Genomic DNA, 15546 nt, shown 5'->3' with positions numbered 1-15546 from the left:
TAATACATTCAACTCAAAGTATGAAATGCCTAAACAAACCTGCCTGCAAATATGGACACAGACAGTCACACATGGAGATGTTTAGTCAGTGAAGTGCTTTCCTTGCAGGCATGGGCCTTGAATTTGATTCCCCAGCATCCAAGTAAGGCCTAGATGGTGGCAAACCCCCACAAACTCAGCACACTGTGAGGCAGAGATGGGGAGTCCCCGTAGAAGCCTCATTATCTAGTCTAGCCTCATTTGTGAGCTGAAGTTTCAAGGAGGGAGCCTATCTCTAGGATAAGTTGAATGGCATTCTGTAGGATGCCACCTGAGACCACCCTTCTGTCCTGCACATCCTGTTATACACACCAACACCAACACACATATAAATTTATAACAGCTCTTTTTGCAAAGGATTTGTATGTATGTATTTACTAGAGGAAAACTGAATCCCATATTGGGGGAAATTAATATAATCAGCATATGAAGCAAAAGGCAGGGGAAATGGGTTTTATTTTCTGAACTAAGATTTATAGTAATGATTTCACATCTAACAATATGTGGTTATGTAAATCCATCCAATATTTATGTACTGTATGTGCTAGGCATTGGAATTGGTGGGGGGGCCTCCAAAAATTCATAGTCTTTTTAAAGACATATGATAGTCCCAGTAACTTCATTTTAACTTATTATGGAGTGTGTGCAGCTCATGAAAATAATTTAAAATTTTACCGGCTTACATTTCATTAATTCAAAATAATTAACTGAGGTACACGGACACTTTCCAAGGATTTATAGTAAAGCACAGAAAGACCCAATTAATAATTATGGTGCATAGTGGTGTGTGATAAATTATGACAGGAGAAAAATTGTGCCTGGACAAAGGTCTCACTGAGAAAATATTTAGAGAAACTTACATACACCAGTATGGCTTGGTCACATAGCAGGAAAGAGGAAGCTGCAGGAAGGAAGGAAGAAGTAAAACAGCTACGGAGGCTGTAAGAGAGAGAAGGGAGAGTAGTGCATGTTGGGAAACCCTACTATACTGCTTAGAAATGACTGAAGCGGAAGGTCCTGAGGAGGAGGGAAGGAGATGGAAGGGGAGATATGGGCAGAGTCAGGCCCTGGTAACTATTGGTTCTCACCGACAGTCTTACACAATCAACATTCAAGGCACTGGGGTAATTTGGTATCAAGGAGCTAATTATTGACTCTCATTATTATGTGGTGGAGTCATAGCTGATCACAAGTTCCAGAGAGAAGCATAAAGTCGTCAAAAGCAGTCAGACGGATCTGGCAAAATGAAAGTGATTACTGCAATATTTTTGGATTCAGTTCAGAGTTTGAATCTTTTACATCTGTGCCTCCAACCGATACATTTTAGAATTGGTTCTGAGAGGAAAAAAAAAAGTGACTGGTTTATAGAATTTCCATAGTTCAAGGACTTGTTGCTGGAGTGGAAACAAGTCAGAAGTCAGGTTTGAAGAGTGACCTATTGCATTTGGTGTTTTGATAGTTTTTTCTTACTATAAATAATATAGAAAAAAACTATGCATATCCTATGTGCAAAACTAATGTGGAAGTTAACCACTCATCCCTTCCTTTGAGGACCGGGATTTGCTTTAGCCCTACCTTTATCCCGCAGACACTGAAATATCTGGTACTTGTGCACTCACCAACTCCAAATTATATTCACTTACTTATCGTAATTGCCATTTCATACAATAGGAAAGTAAATGCAATTTCATACTAAAGACCTAGATTTTAGCATGTAAGATGAAAACAATTCCTAAAAATATCTCTGGAGACCTTTATTTTTGTTTCCCATATGAGAGAATGGCAGTGTTATTAATATTATTAATGACAGTCATAGACACAGTTCAGTGTTGGGTCTAACTGACTCCGGATTTATTTGATGATTCTGTTTTTTTTTTTTTTAAATTCAAAAATTTTCAGCACTCTATTGACAAAGCAATTAGAACATTTTTTTTTCTTTATTCTGGATCACATATCATTATCTATGTCTGTCTATCTATCTATCTATCTATCTATCTATCTATCTATCTATCTATCATCTATCTAACATCTTTCTGTCATGTGACTATCTGTGGGGTGTGCACATGTATGTGTTGATGTGGTACCCTGGGTGCTAGCTTGTGACTCCCCATCAATTTGTATTAGGGGCCCCGATGAGACTACCAGGTGTTCCCCTCAATCATTCACCTGCCGGTTCCTTTTGTCCTTGCAATGGAGTCTTTTACTCATTTCAGAGCTTGCTGTTCACAAGTCCCACTAATACTCCATTCCCCACAGAACCAGAGTTATAGGCGTGAATAGCTACGCCCAGTGTTTATGTGAGTTCTAGAGATCTAAACTCTCAATGCCACTCAGTCCCTCATCCTTGTACAAAAAGCTCACATAATAAGACATCTCTCTAGAACTGAATATTAACATTTAGAGGAGCAATTCCCATTTATACTCTCCTGGAGTGCTCTTCCTTCTGACATCCTCTCCTCTCCTTGTCCCTGCCGGGTACCTCTTGGATAGAAAGGTGGTCAGGTGAGGTTCTGTTAGAACCCTGCCCATTTTCATGGTCCTGTGGCTCTACCCAGTCACCCCTTATGTTGAATGTAGCTATGCATCCAGCTATGAATTTCCACAACGTTCCTTCCTGGTTCAGAGATCACAATTAAGACATCTTTGGGAGATGGCCATCACATTCCTCTTTTTATTGAGCAGATCTACGTTTAGTCCTCACAAGTGGAGGAGGCACATCACAGCCATGGGTTTCCTTCCTGTAATGTGCCATTGTGTATGTTACTCTGGGTAAGAGAATGTGAAGGAGGAAAGCAGCGTTGAAGTGTCCACTATACTTATTTCCAAGGTGTCCTGTGCAGTCCTACCAATTAGCCATCACAGTAATTTCATACTTGAGAACTCTGCTTATATCTTGGATGTCACAAACGATTCTTGGCAGCTTAAAGTAAGTAGAAACAGCAAAATTTCCACCCAGATTGTGGTTATTTCTCAGCTTAAGGTTAATCTAATTGTCCTATTGCTTCTCATATCATACTACCTCATTCACTGTGACTATGCAAAATGACACCCCTGATGTCTGCTGTTCAGTAGTAGACACTTGATCTGTCATGGATGACTTCTTTCCACTGACATGGGTGTTGGTAAAATTAGTGAATATTTTACTGGTTATGTTGGGTCATGCTGCTCATCTCACTGTCTCCTTCCATTCCACTTTTTGTCTTATTTTGCTTTTTTTATGAGCTGTCTGGTAACCACTCAGAAACTTTTCAAAATTTTAGTAATGGTTTGGATCACTCTTGTACAAGTGGGCATTGCTTCATCTCTTTAATAAATACATATACACCCCCACAGTGTGTAGGCATTTTGCTCACTGCTATGAGCAGGGTAGGGTAGAGGATAGAAAAAGTTATTATGTTCAAGTCGATTCTGAGACTATATAGTGAATTCCAGGTCAACCTAGGCTAAACTGAGAACCTACCTAGGAAATCCAAAAAAGGAAAAAAAGACTGTAATATGATTGGTTCATGGACTCAGGCGGTTGATTTAGAGAGGCTGAGCTGAGGAAGAAGCAGAAAATTCTTTCTGGGCTTGTCACAACTTGCATGTGACAGGATCAGAGGTAATTCTGAGTTCTGCCCAGATAGACAGACGGCATCTCCTTGTTCCCCTTTGGGCTTCTGTCCATGACTATCTGAAAATAACCACCTTCCTCTTCTTTCTCCTTCATTATAGTAAAGTATTGGGATATTAACATATACAAGCAAATCTGAATCTAATGAATGCCATGCAATGCTCATAATGTGCTTCGCCTAGAGAGGTATATTTTGCTGGGAAATTATTAGATTTTTCCCAGTGCTACACTTAAAAGAGCAATACTAAAAGCAAAATAAGTGAAAGAAATGATGCTGTTTTAAGGTGGTTTCCATGTTCTGCCTCCTAAATTGGTAAACTTGAATCACACACAAACATATACACACTTTGGGTAATTTCAAATGAAAGTGGATTTTGTTGATTACTGTCTTCCCTCCTCCTTATCTTCCCCTTTTTCCTCAAATACAATCATTCTTACGAGTTTAGAAGAGTGACACCCTTCTCCAGTTGCCTATTTGCATAGAGAGATGCTTATACTGAGTTCTGCAACATGTGATTCTGGATATAACTTGATGACAAAAACACAGTCGGAGTGAGTGACATCAACTCAGACCTGCAAAAAGAGAACAGGCTGTTTCTACGCTCTGCCTCATACATGCCGGTCTTCATTCATTTGGAACATGTAAGTGTATGGTGTGCCTACACATCTGTATGTATGTTTACGTGTGTGTCTGTGTGCAGGTAGAGGCAAGAGGACAGCTTCTGGAGCTGTTCTTCAGGGAAGCCATCCATTTCTTTGAGGCAGGGCCTCCAGTTGGCGAGACTAGATCAACAGTGATGTCCAGAGATGCTGCTTTCACCTCCTCCCTTGTGCTGGGATTGTAGGAGTGTGCCACAATCTCCATCATTTTTGTTTTAAATGAGCACTAGGTATTGAACTCAGGTCTGCAAGCTTGTGAATCAAGCACTTTACAGACTGAGATATCTCACCACCTCCTTCTTGTCCTTTGTATTTACTTTTCTCACCTTTTCCCAGATCTCTATGCATTAAGGTTATACTTTTCAACCCTTAACAGGGTCCAGTGGTCTGGTACTTCCCCCTTTAAAAAACCTACTTTAAAGCTTTTTGGAAATCTTTACCCCCAAGCTATAGCAGAAACTTAAAAAGTATTGCCCTACCCAAGAGATTTGCATTTTAACAGGAATAAAATGCTTTGGACTAAGAAATGGCATTTTTTCCCAGTGCAATTTCAGGCATCAGTAAACAGATGGGACATTTATTTGGGTGGCCTTGGGGACTTTTTTGAGCCTTTCAAACCATGTGGGATTTCTCCAAACCAATCGAAAGATTATGTCTGACATTCCAAATAATACTATTATTTCTGACATTTTTTGACAGTCATGTGTCACTAAATTTAGCAAACATCTTCCCCAGCATTATCAATGGAGATCCCCAAGTGCCCTGGAGGAGTTTCCCAAATTGACCATTCCATCTCTCTTCATTAGTTATTCAGAAATTACCATGTTGGCTAGTTTTGTGCAGTTGAGCAGAGAGAAACAAGATTGGGAGGGACAGGAAGAAGAACAGGATGAATCTAAAAACAGGTATGATGCAGGAATGTGGAGTATGGAAGGATTTTGTTTGTTTGTTTTTTGCTCCTTGGAGCTGGAGCTGATTTACAGATACCATTCAGCTCATTTGGACTACACCATTTATGGTAGTATATTCTTTGAATCAGATAACAGTCTCAATCTGTCATTTCCCTGTTCTTTGTACAGATAATACATCTGAGTCATATTCCCTGGAGCATAGGTAATTGATAGCTCTGAAGGTATTGTTCAGAGATTCTGTACCTCCTGTCAAGCCACAGAGCAGCTTAGGGCACGTGGAAGTGCAAAACCCTCTGAAACTCATCCACATCAATGTGGCTGAGTAGAACAGAGAAACTTGACTGGTTGGTTGCATGACAGCAATTACTAATGTGATCACTGGCTGGTAATGCCTTTGTAATTATGTTCCCATAATCTGCTGTACTGCACACTGGTCAGAGGCAAGATGATGAAAATTATTAAAATGGGCATTTGAAACCTGGACCATTTCATTAGGTAGACACTCTTTGAAGAATCAGTGATCACTACTGCTCTAAGAGAGCAATCTTCCTCATGTGCTATTTTCTAGACTGCACTCCTTGGCCTTTGCATCTTGGGTTTATCCTCCATGTCAGAGTTTCTTCCCAACATGGACCAGTTTGATCTTTAGAGAAGGCATGTTTCATGGTGTATTGCACCAAAAAGCTTTCATAAGTATTGTTTTAAAAGACAATGATAACCTTCTTTCTCAGGCAACAGTTGTAGTCTAACTCTACCTGCCTTTCAATCTCATTCTTTTAAAAAAATTTTTATTAGATATGAACATATTTAGTACGTAAACAAAACATGTTGGTACCATCCTTTCCTTCCTCTCCCTGCCCCTTTCTGAAGAGGCCTTCCTCTTTGGGGATGCAGGTCAACCCATGGGGATTGTGGGTCATGCATTATGGGAACTCATTCTTTTTAAATCCTGTGCATTAATCTTCCACTCCACTCAAAACTGTCTAGCCATTCTTTTACAATGTTTCAGAATTTTTCATGTCACTTTCCATTTGTGTGCCCACACTGGCCTCAAACTCATAGTGATCCTCCTGCCTCTGCCTCCCAAGTGCTGGGACTAAAGGCATGTGATTTTCTTGTGAGAATTGTAGACCCATAGACCGAGGGATTTGGCAGATTATGTATAGTGCATTGTGCATGTGGATTTTAGGTACACTTTTAGGCATTTCGCTTTTGTTCAACCTGTGCAAGATTCTGTGAGTACCTATGGATTCTATTTTATAATGGAGCTTCTGGAAATGTCTCTCAAATAATTCTTGAGAAGCTGAACTTTAACACATGATGCTACATCTCTACTGGAGTTGGTACCACTATAAAACATACTTATATCTCTTTTATTTTTCTCTGCTAAAGAAAACTTTTCTTGCTTTTTCTTTACCCATCCAAAAATATTACCTTAATTCAGAGTTACCGATTATTCTGTTTGGTTCAAACATACATTCCAAATGAAGTTTTTCACATGTTGATCAACTAGATCTGCCCACATTTACTCACCAGTGATTCCCATCCTTCCAAATCAACTGTTCATCTCCCAGCTCTCATTTTTATTTATTTATTTATTTTTTTATTTTGTGTGTGTGTGTGTGTGTGTGTGTGTGTGTGTGTGTGTACGTGTGAACAGAAGTTAACTCAGGTGCATATTCCTTTTCCCTCAGCTTTTCTTTTCGCTTCTTGGATTTCTGACTTTTACTCCTGATTTACAATAATTCTACCTGAGTCCCACATCTGTAGTCAAGCACATCTGTCCGTTACAAATTTAACTTGATCAAGCTATCTGAGCCTGGGCAGCAGAACACAGCCAGCCCTGATGACAGTAGCCCAGTTCTAACAAGGTTCTCTTCAGTCTTTTATGCTTCTTCAATGTTCTTAAGTCAAGCCTCCAAATAAAATTCCCTGTGCACTTAGCATTTTTAAACTCTCATCATAGTGGTCTCTGATACTTGGCTTACTGCTCCAGAAGGCATCTTCAGTTGTAAGTACCAAGTCCATGTCCATTCCTCGAAAAACAAACAAACAAACAACAAAAAAAAATCCAAACAACAAAATCAGATTCATCTCAACCACAACCCACTCTCAGTTCCAATTCTGTAGCAGACAGCCTGGGTGAACCTCCAGACCAGACACAGTTATGGGAGGAAGGGGTTTATTGAAGCAGGGGTAGTTCCATATTGGAAGAAGCTGGCCCCTTTTTTCAGAGGAAAACGTCACCAAAAAGCAAGCAAGCACGCTTCAGGAACTCCAGGCAAAGTGCAGGTACTTTGCATTTCTTTAGACTGGAATTCCAAATCCACCTCACACCTTAGGGCTGGACCCTAGGATCCACCCACAGTGATGCCTCCTCTAGACAGGTGGCTGCTGATATAAATTACAATCTTTAATAAAATCTTGTATATATTGGGGGCCATCCATTCAAACTACCACAAGTGCCCTCAAAACCTCTCTTTTCATCTCCTACTTTCCTCCTCTCCTTTTCTTCTTCTTCTTCAGTCACAGTGGCGTCCTTGCTGTAATTTAACTAGTCTCCAAACACACCGATATCAATGTCTTTGCTTTGAATCTTCCCTTTGCTCAGCATGCTTACCCCAGACATCCTTAGTGCTTAACACAGTTCCACCCCTTTCAAGTCTCCATGGGATTTATTCTGATAATTAATATGCACATTCTCTTTCTTTCATTTTATATTCCTAGTTCACTCTTCTACATTTTCTTCATGAAACTTAACCATTTTATAAAATAATACCTCATTTTATTGTTTAGTTGATCCATTACCATTTCTGTACCTTTTATAGAATTATATGATATAAGACAGGTATTGAATAAATATATATTTGTAAATTTAGTAAAATTCTTTGTCATATTTGCTTTTGATTTTTCTACTTCCTTCAGACAAGAGATCTCTTTAGAGTTAAAATTTCTTGTCATCCAGTTGCAGTTCATATACTGGATTAATCTACCTCTCATGTGGTAAGAAAAAGATAATTAATGGGGAGAGGCTGGTGAGATTTGACTTGATAAACCTTTCTTTATTTGGTAGATTTATAGATAAGATTAATTATTCAACTATTAAGCAATAATGTTTGAAATACTAATCTGTTATTATTGTGGGAGGTGTTTCATTGGATTAGACTCTGATGATTAATACTATTTAAATTTTTATCTTTTCTTTTTTGAAGGTGATTTGTCTTGGTTGATCTAAGAAAGCTACTTGAACGAAGCTGAGCTTGCTAAAGGTTGGTGAATTCCTATCAAGAAACAGTGAACTGTCCTGGAGTATTCAACTCTTGTTAGCAATGTCATTCAGCAAGCTCCTAATTAATAAGCACTCTCTATATGCTAACTTATGCATACATGCCATGTAAATTTTAAAGTAGCTCGTTGAATAACTGAAAACCTTTGGGGATCACTCCTCATCTTTCACGTTTTATGTTGGCTTTAATCCTGTATAAAAGTCCTGTAGGCATTTCTTTGTCCTTGGTATAATTAAGAGCTTCATTTTCTAATTTCAAAATACTATATAGTTTGTCTCTTATCACCCTTAATTTAATTGTATTTTGTTTATTTTTCTGTGTTTTTACCCCCTGGAAACTAGTTTCTCACCACAATACCATGGCCTTCTCTTTCCAATGTCTTGGACTTGTTTTTTAATTGTAGCTTTGCCCTTTTGGATAAAATAGGTCTAATATTTGCTGTACAACTGAACAAGTATTTTGTTATGCCAAATTCATATGTCTAGGAAATAATGTTGTGACAGTATTTAGGTCTCTTTTGCTTTATGTTTTCCACCACCTCCCCTTAGCACTAGTTTGCTCCTTTGGAGATAATAGCTGGACCTAAATCTGCCTGAGCTTCAGGGTAATAGGCAGTGATTATCAGAGTTAATGATTTTTTATTCTATGGCTCACTACAAAATAAGGACAGCAAAATTTAAAAACATGAATGAGTGAATAAAATCAGGATATGAGATGATACACCGAGAAAGGGAAAGAGAGAGAGAAATAGGGGGAGGCTGAGGGAATCTGTGATGAACAACCGACACAGGCATACAGGAGTATTGATTACTTGATTCACTATGAGTCAAGATGAGCAAAATCATCTGATAGCTCAATGTTTCTTTCCAGAGGGCAGTTAACTTTTCGAGGTGAGTGGAATGATAACATGCTTATACCTTCTAGGAAAGACAACATTTAAGAGTCTATTATAATCTGTAATCTAGAATTCCATCAGTCTATAAGTATTTGTTCCATGTAGACTAAATTCTATATAAGTTGTTTTTTATGAGATAAAACAATGAGTAATGTAGTCACTACAATGAAGTAAGTCTAAAGTACATTGGACAGGCAACATTGCCAAGGACAATTAAAGAATGAGAAGTGATGATCTAGGTGCTCTAAATATGTGTTACATACAGTAAATGCCTTCAAAGGTCTACACAAAACAGGGACTGCACAGTGAATTTTGATAACTCCTTTCATTCTTTCACTAAATAGCTGTGTATTGACCATAAACTCTATGCAAGGCATTGTGTAACATACTTAGTTTGTACTCATACATTGTCTTGCCACTGCTTATGGTGATTTGTTGAAGTAAAGTTAAAAAAAAAAAAAAGAAAAAGAAAAAAAAAACAAGCTTTCAACTTCCATCCTACCATTTACAAACTCTGTGTAACTGGTTCCACTTGCTTAAGCTTTTTATGGTATTTTCACATTTGTAAGCTTGCTTTGAAAGATTTTTAGCTTTTAATACCTTGAGCTATCAATACCTTGAGCTATGCTAATAAGGTAAGGCATATGAAGTGCTGAGCACCATGATTGTTGCTGGTGATGAGGATGATGCTAATGACAATGATGACAGCAATGGTGGACATTGAAAGAGGCACCATTGTGCAGTAACTGCAAATTCTAATGTGGGCTTGGACTACTGATTTTAAATACTAATTCTGGCATTAGCTATATGATGTTGAGGTAGTTAATTTTTCTCTACCTTATTTTAAATTTCTTTAAAGTAAAAATACTATATTTCATCTGTTTTAGAATTTTTATCATAAGTTTGAAAAATAATGTTGAAACTCATGTGAATGGTGTAGTCTTCAACATAATATTCATGTAAATTATTTTTTTAAAAAATACTTTTTATTTACTTATTTGCAAGTACAGATAGACAGAGAGAAAGACTTAGAGAGAGATAGATGAGATGCAGACAGAAAGAATGGGCACAACAAGGCCTGTAGCCTTTGCAGATGAACTCCAGATGCATGTGCCTCTTTGTGAGTGGGGCTTTACATGGGTACTGGAAAATCAAAGCTGGGTCATTAGGCATTGAGGGGCAAGTGCCTTAACTGCTGACCCATCTCTCCCTCCCCTCCTATCTATTATTTTAAAATATGTATTGAATAAAAAACAATACCAAGGATGTCACTGAAGTCTATATACTTTAAGAGTAATGTATCATATATTTTGTTATATCCCCTGAGCTTACATACGTCCATGGTACTTAAAAGTCATTCCATACATAGTTGTTGAAAGATAATAATAAGTCTTATGCATCTTATTGTGACACTATGCCTTTTTTTGATAGAGGAATGCACAATTTACTGGCAAGGCTAGAATGGCACTGTGCTTAAATATTCTACAATTATGAACACTGAGTTTAGGGTATTTTGTATGAGAAATCAGTTGAAAAATCAAAGCACTTCTCACTACAATGAATGCACTTGGATAGTTCATCTAGATCTAGTATTTCCTGGCACACACACATGAGTACTTGCTCAGGTATAGAAGTTAGTGAGAATGTTTACCAAATAATGAGCAAACAGATAACCAAATGGAATACCAGATCCCTGTGTTTACTTGCTACTCACTCACTTACATTTTACCTTAGCATATCATAACAAGTGAGCATTAATCCCATGAAACATCAGTGTTCTGCATTATTTATGATTACATATCGAGAACTGAGCTGGTAGATCAAGAAGCATATGAACTTAATTGCTCTTTTCCCCCAGTTGATTTTACTCCTTCAAGATAGAAGGGTTGATATCTACCATTGCTATATAGCTCTTACCAACTCTATGAATCAAACCAATCCTTCTTACAGAAGAGAGAAAATATAAATCACTGTTTGCTGCTTCACAAAAGGGACCTCAGATGTGGAGAGGGATAAGCCATAGTGTGAAGTCATCTGTGCTGAGAGTTTAAGAGCTCTCTCCTCTCATTTCTTTCTCTCCATCCTATGCTCAGACTAGGCCAGGGATTTTAGAATTATCCCCCATTATGGCAGATGAGTCATCCTCACTGCACATGAGCCTAGAGAATAGAAAGCTGCCTTTCCCAGTTCTCCTTCTCTTCCCAATAACCTTCCAATCCTCCCCTCTCTCCTAACCCAAAGTTCAGAAGCTTCCTTCCCTCTCCTATGTATCCCACCAATTTCTTGTCATGTTCAGTAAAGTGCTTGGGTGCAAGAAATAGTTCATTTCCAGTCCTCTCTATCTTGAACCCAAAATATGGCATCTTTGCTTGTCTGTTGGTCAGTTCCTTAGTTTTACTTTGTGAAATTGAGACTACCCATACTGGTTGCAAAGACCATGGCTCTGACCTCTGTTGAACACTGTGGTTAACTGCAGAAGACCATGTGAAGATCTCACTTATACGACAGGGGAACAAGCCAATTCCTTGAGAGCAACTTGATCAGCTGAGTTGGTTAGATCTCGCCAATCTGTCCCTAATATACAGGATAGCTTTGGACACATCAAGGGTGTCCAAATCAGTAGTGATTTGCTGCATGGTTCAAGACTTAGAAAATTTTTTGGATTTGAGATATTTAAACATTAAATAAATTCATCAGTTACTTATACTTTGTACCTTTTGCCTTAAATAAAGCACTTAATAATAAAATAAAGATGTCATTATGGGGCTGGTGAGATGGCTTAGCAGTTAAAGAATTTGCCTGCAATACCACGGGATCCAAGTTAGAGTCCCCAGTATACCCAGGTAATCCAGGTGCACAAGGTGGCACAGGCATCTGGAGTTCATTTGCAGTGGCCTGAAGCCCTCTTGCACCCATTATCTCTCTCTTTCTCTCTCAAATAAATAACTAAAAAATAAAGTACTTTTAAAAGATATCATTATTACCTTCTAATGTTAGTTTATAATGAAATGTTAAAAATAAGAATCCTCTTTGAATATCCACTGTATGATGAGTTACATCAAGTTAATATTAATTCAACTTGCTGTTTAGAGCAGATTTGCATCCTTTGTCTTAGTACTATTGTTGCTGGGATCACACATTGCATTTAATTTCATGAAACTAGTCTCATTCAATCTAGTACAAATCTTCAGACTTTCATCTTATAACTGGAATTTTTGAAGAATAAAATTAAGTTACATTGTGGACTGCTTTTTTTTTGGATATGGATCATCTGAAGTTTCTGAACAACCTTCAAGTCATGTATTTAGTGCAAAGGATGGGAACACCACAGATTTGCCAGGGTATCCTTCACAGTGCACTAACTAAGTCATTTGAGATTGGTTTGTTTTGTTTATGATAAGTTTATTTCAGAGACTCACTAAGATACAATCCATATGGTTTCTGAATATATTTTTCCTTTGTATTTAGAATACACTTATGAGGATGCACTTTGAAATTACTAACAGTCTTTCCCCCCAAACTTCCACTTGCTGAAATAGCATCTTTTCATGGTTTTCTAACTCTTATCAGTTTTTCCTAAGCTATCAGCTGACTTTAAGCAGAAATTTTAACAGATTTTTTCAAGTGGGAGGTGTAGTTATGTATAATGATAAAAAGGAATCCCATCAAAGATAAGCAAATGCATACATGACAGCTGCAGAGATTAGGAAAGGGAACATGCTATCCACTGTGAGGCACATTTTCTCCTTGGCTCTCAATATCCTTCTTCCAAAGCTGCAGCACTGAACTATATGGCAACTGGGGTTAGCTAGCCTAAATTATTAAATTATTGTGGAGCTGAGTTTGTCTTTCTTGGTACCATCAAGCTAATATTAGGACTTCTCTTAAATCATAAAGACACAATGAGTCAAAAGAGATTATTATTATGATACCTATTTGAGTTCTTTCATGAAAATAATTCATAAAATCCCAATCAAATTCATAGGTCCTCATTATATATATAAATACTTTATTATTTTTTATTTCTGAGAGCCTTGAATTTTTTAAATCTCACTCAATATTAGACATCACTGACAATGTCCATAACCTGATTTTGCAAACATGTAATAACTCTTCTCAAAGGGGACTGACACATAGAAAGTGTCTTTTCACCTCAAGTCTTCCTTACTCACACTCTTTAAAAACATTTCTGATTGATGCTCAAGGCATCTATTTCACAATCTTAATTTCAATTTGCCTCACCCTTAGGTGGGACTCTCTCCTGCTGATTTTGCAAAAAGTCCAACTTTTCCTATTTGCAACTAGATTGGAAAGGGTATTGAGGCTGGCACAGAACAACTTGGTAAAGTGACCCCTACTGAGACTAATTCACCCCAGCTTCCTCATCCTGTCTGAGGAAGGCTAGTGACATACAGAGACAGCAGCACCTCATCTGCATGTTGAGATTTTCTATGCTAATTACACTCCAGAGAAGACACATAGAGCTCAGGAACACCACCCAACAGAGCTGATCTGGACAGCCTTTTGAGTTCAATGGGAGACACAGTCATTCTGCAAAGTATCTTGAGAAGCAGTCATTTAGCCCTATAAATACAATTGGTGAGATTTGCTTTTGCTGACCATCATTTATAAATGATGGAAGAGGAATGACAAATTGTCATCCTCTCACCTGGATGCATACCAGCATCCCTTATTCAAGTGCAGTTAATCCTCTTAACACCCCTTCTCTCTCTTTCTCTCTCAAAGGGATTGCCAGTCTCCAGTTGCAGCACAATTCTTGTCTTAGCTGAAAGCATAGAAGCAGCTTCCTGGCAACATCAGACATGATCACATGCATAAGCTTGGGCGGTTTGTATGATGTTCTGCAGACAATTTACCTGCTTCCCATGACTTCTTCATAAGTCCAACCCTAACTGATTCTTCCATAATGACAGACACACTAAACCTTCTTGCTGCTGCTGCTGGCTTCATTGTTCTTTTGTTACTTTAGGCTTTTAAGGCAGGAGCTTTCTGTGTCTCAAATTCATCTATTATTCAATTTGTACTCCAGGCTGGCATTGAACTCTTTGAGAGTCTCTTACTTCAGCTTCTTGAGTGTTGAGATTACCAGTATGAACTGCAGACTCAATGTTAATGAATTTTATTTGTCTCAATTTTTCCTTGGCAATCTGAGCTTTGGACTATCATCTTCATTTGTTGTGATCAGTAGTTCCCATATAAGTGGACATGGAAGAACTCTGTATGTTGAAAGCAGCTAGAATGGAGGCAATGAAAAAAATTCTTCATCTATATCTCATGTGCATAACTTCCACCAGTACTTTCCAACAAAGCAATGACAAAGTACTTCTGAATTATTCTGCTACTTTGGTGAAACAGACATGTTGTAAATTTGTGCCTCTTGTCCAAGGTATTCTATCAGTATTATCTTTATAGTGAACAATTCTATATATTTTCTACCTTGGTTTAGCTAATCCCAATGGTTTATAGGAAGAGATGATGAACAAAATTAAGTTTCTTCAGTTTCTAATTATATTCCGTGGAAAACCCAAACTGAATCAGTGAAATAATATTTCAACTCAAAAGATATTTTTATGTTAAAAAGCTATGCATAAGTACTGGCCAATAAAACAAACAAAAATTAAATAAACAATTTAGACTTAGATTTCATTCCCCTTCTCCATAAAGTTAGTTTTTACTGACTTTAAATACTTCACAGTAAGAATAACATAAAGCATCTGGGAAAATAAAATTGATTTTAGATTTTCACTGTCAGATTATTACTATAATTATCTAATAGCACAATAAGTAATATAGGTGAGTTGTTTAACCTTCTATTATTATTAATGTGAATCTTTTTCCATAGGTGTACATGTTCAATGGTTCTCAGATAGTGTTACTGTTTTGTGGAGGTTATGAGAAAATTTAACAGATGGGTCCTGGCTGCATGAATGCCTCTGGAGTAATGCAGATTTTCAGTGGCTATATTTTGCCTCAACACCTTCCTATTACTGTTATCTTCTGTTTCCTGTCTGCATTGGCATGAGACAGTCAAATACCACCTCTACTCCATGATGAACTGTATCCTCTGAAACTATGAACAAAGTAAATCCTCTTCTTTTGTTTATTTCAGGATTCATAGCA

Source organism: Jaculus jaculus, chromosome 15 (assembly GCF_020740685.1).
Source record: "Jaculus jaculus isolate mJacJac1 chromosome 15, mJacJac1.mat.Y.cur, whole genome shotgun sequence".
In the NCBI taxonomy this organism is placed as follows: domain Eukaryota; kingdom Metazoa; phylum Chordata; class Mammalia; order Rodentia; family Dipodidae; genus Jaculus; species Jaculus jaculus.
Note: the sequence above shows the minus strand (reverse complement) of the source record.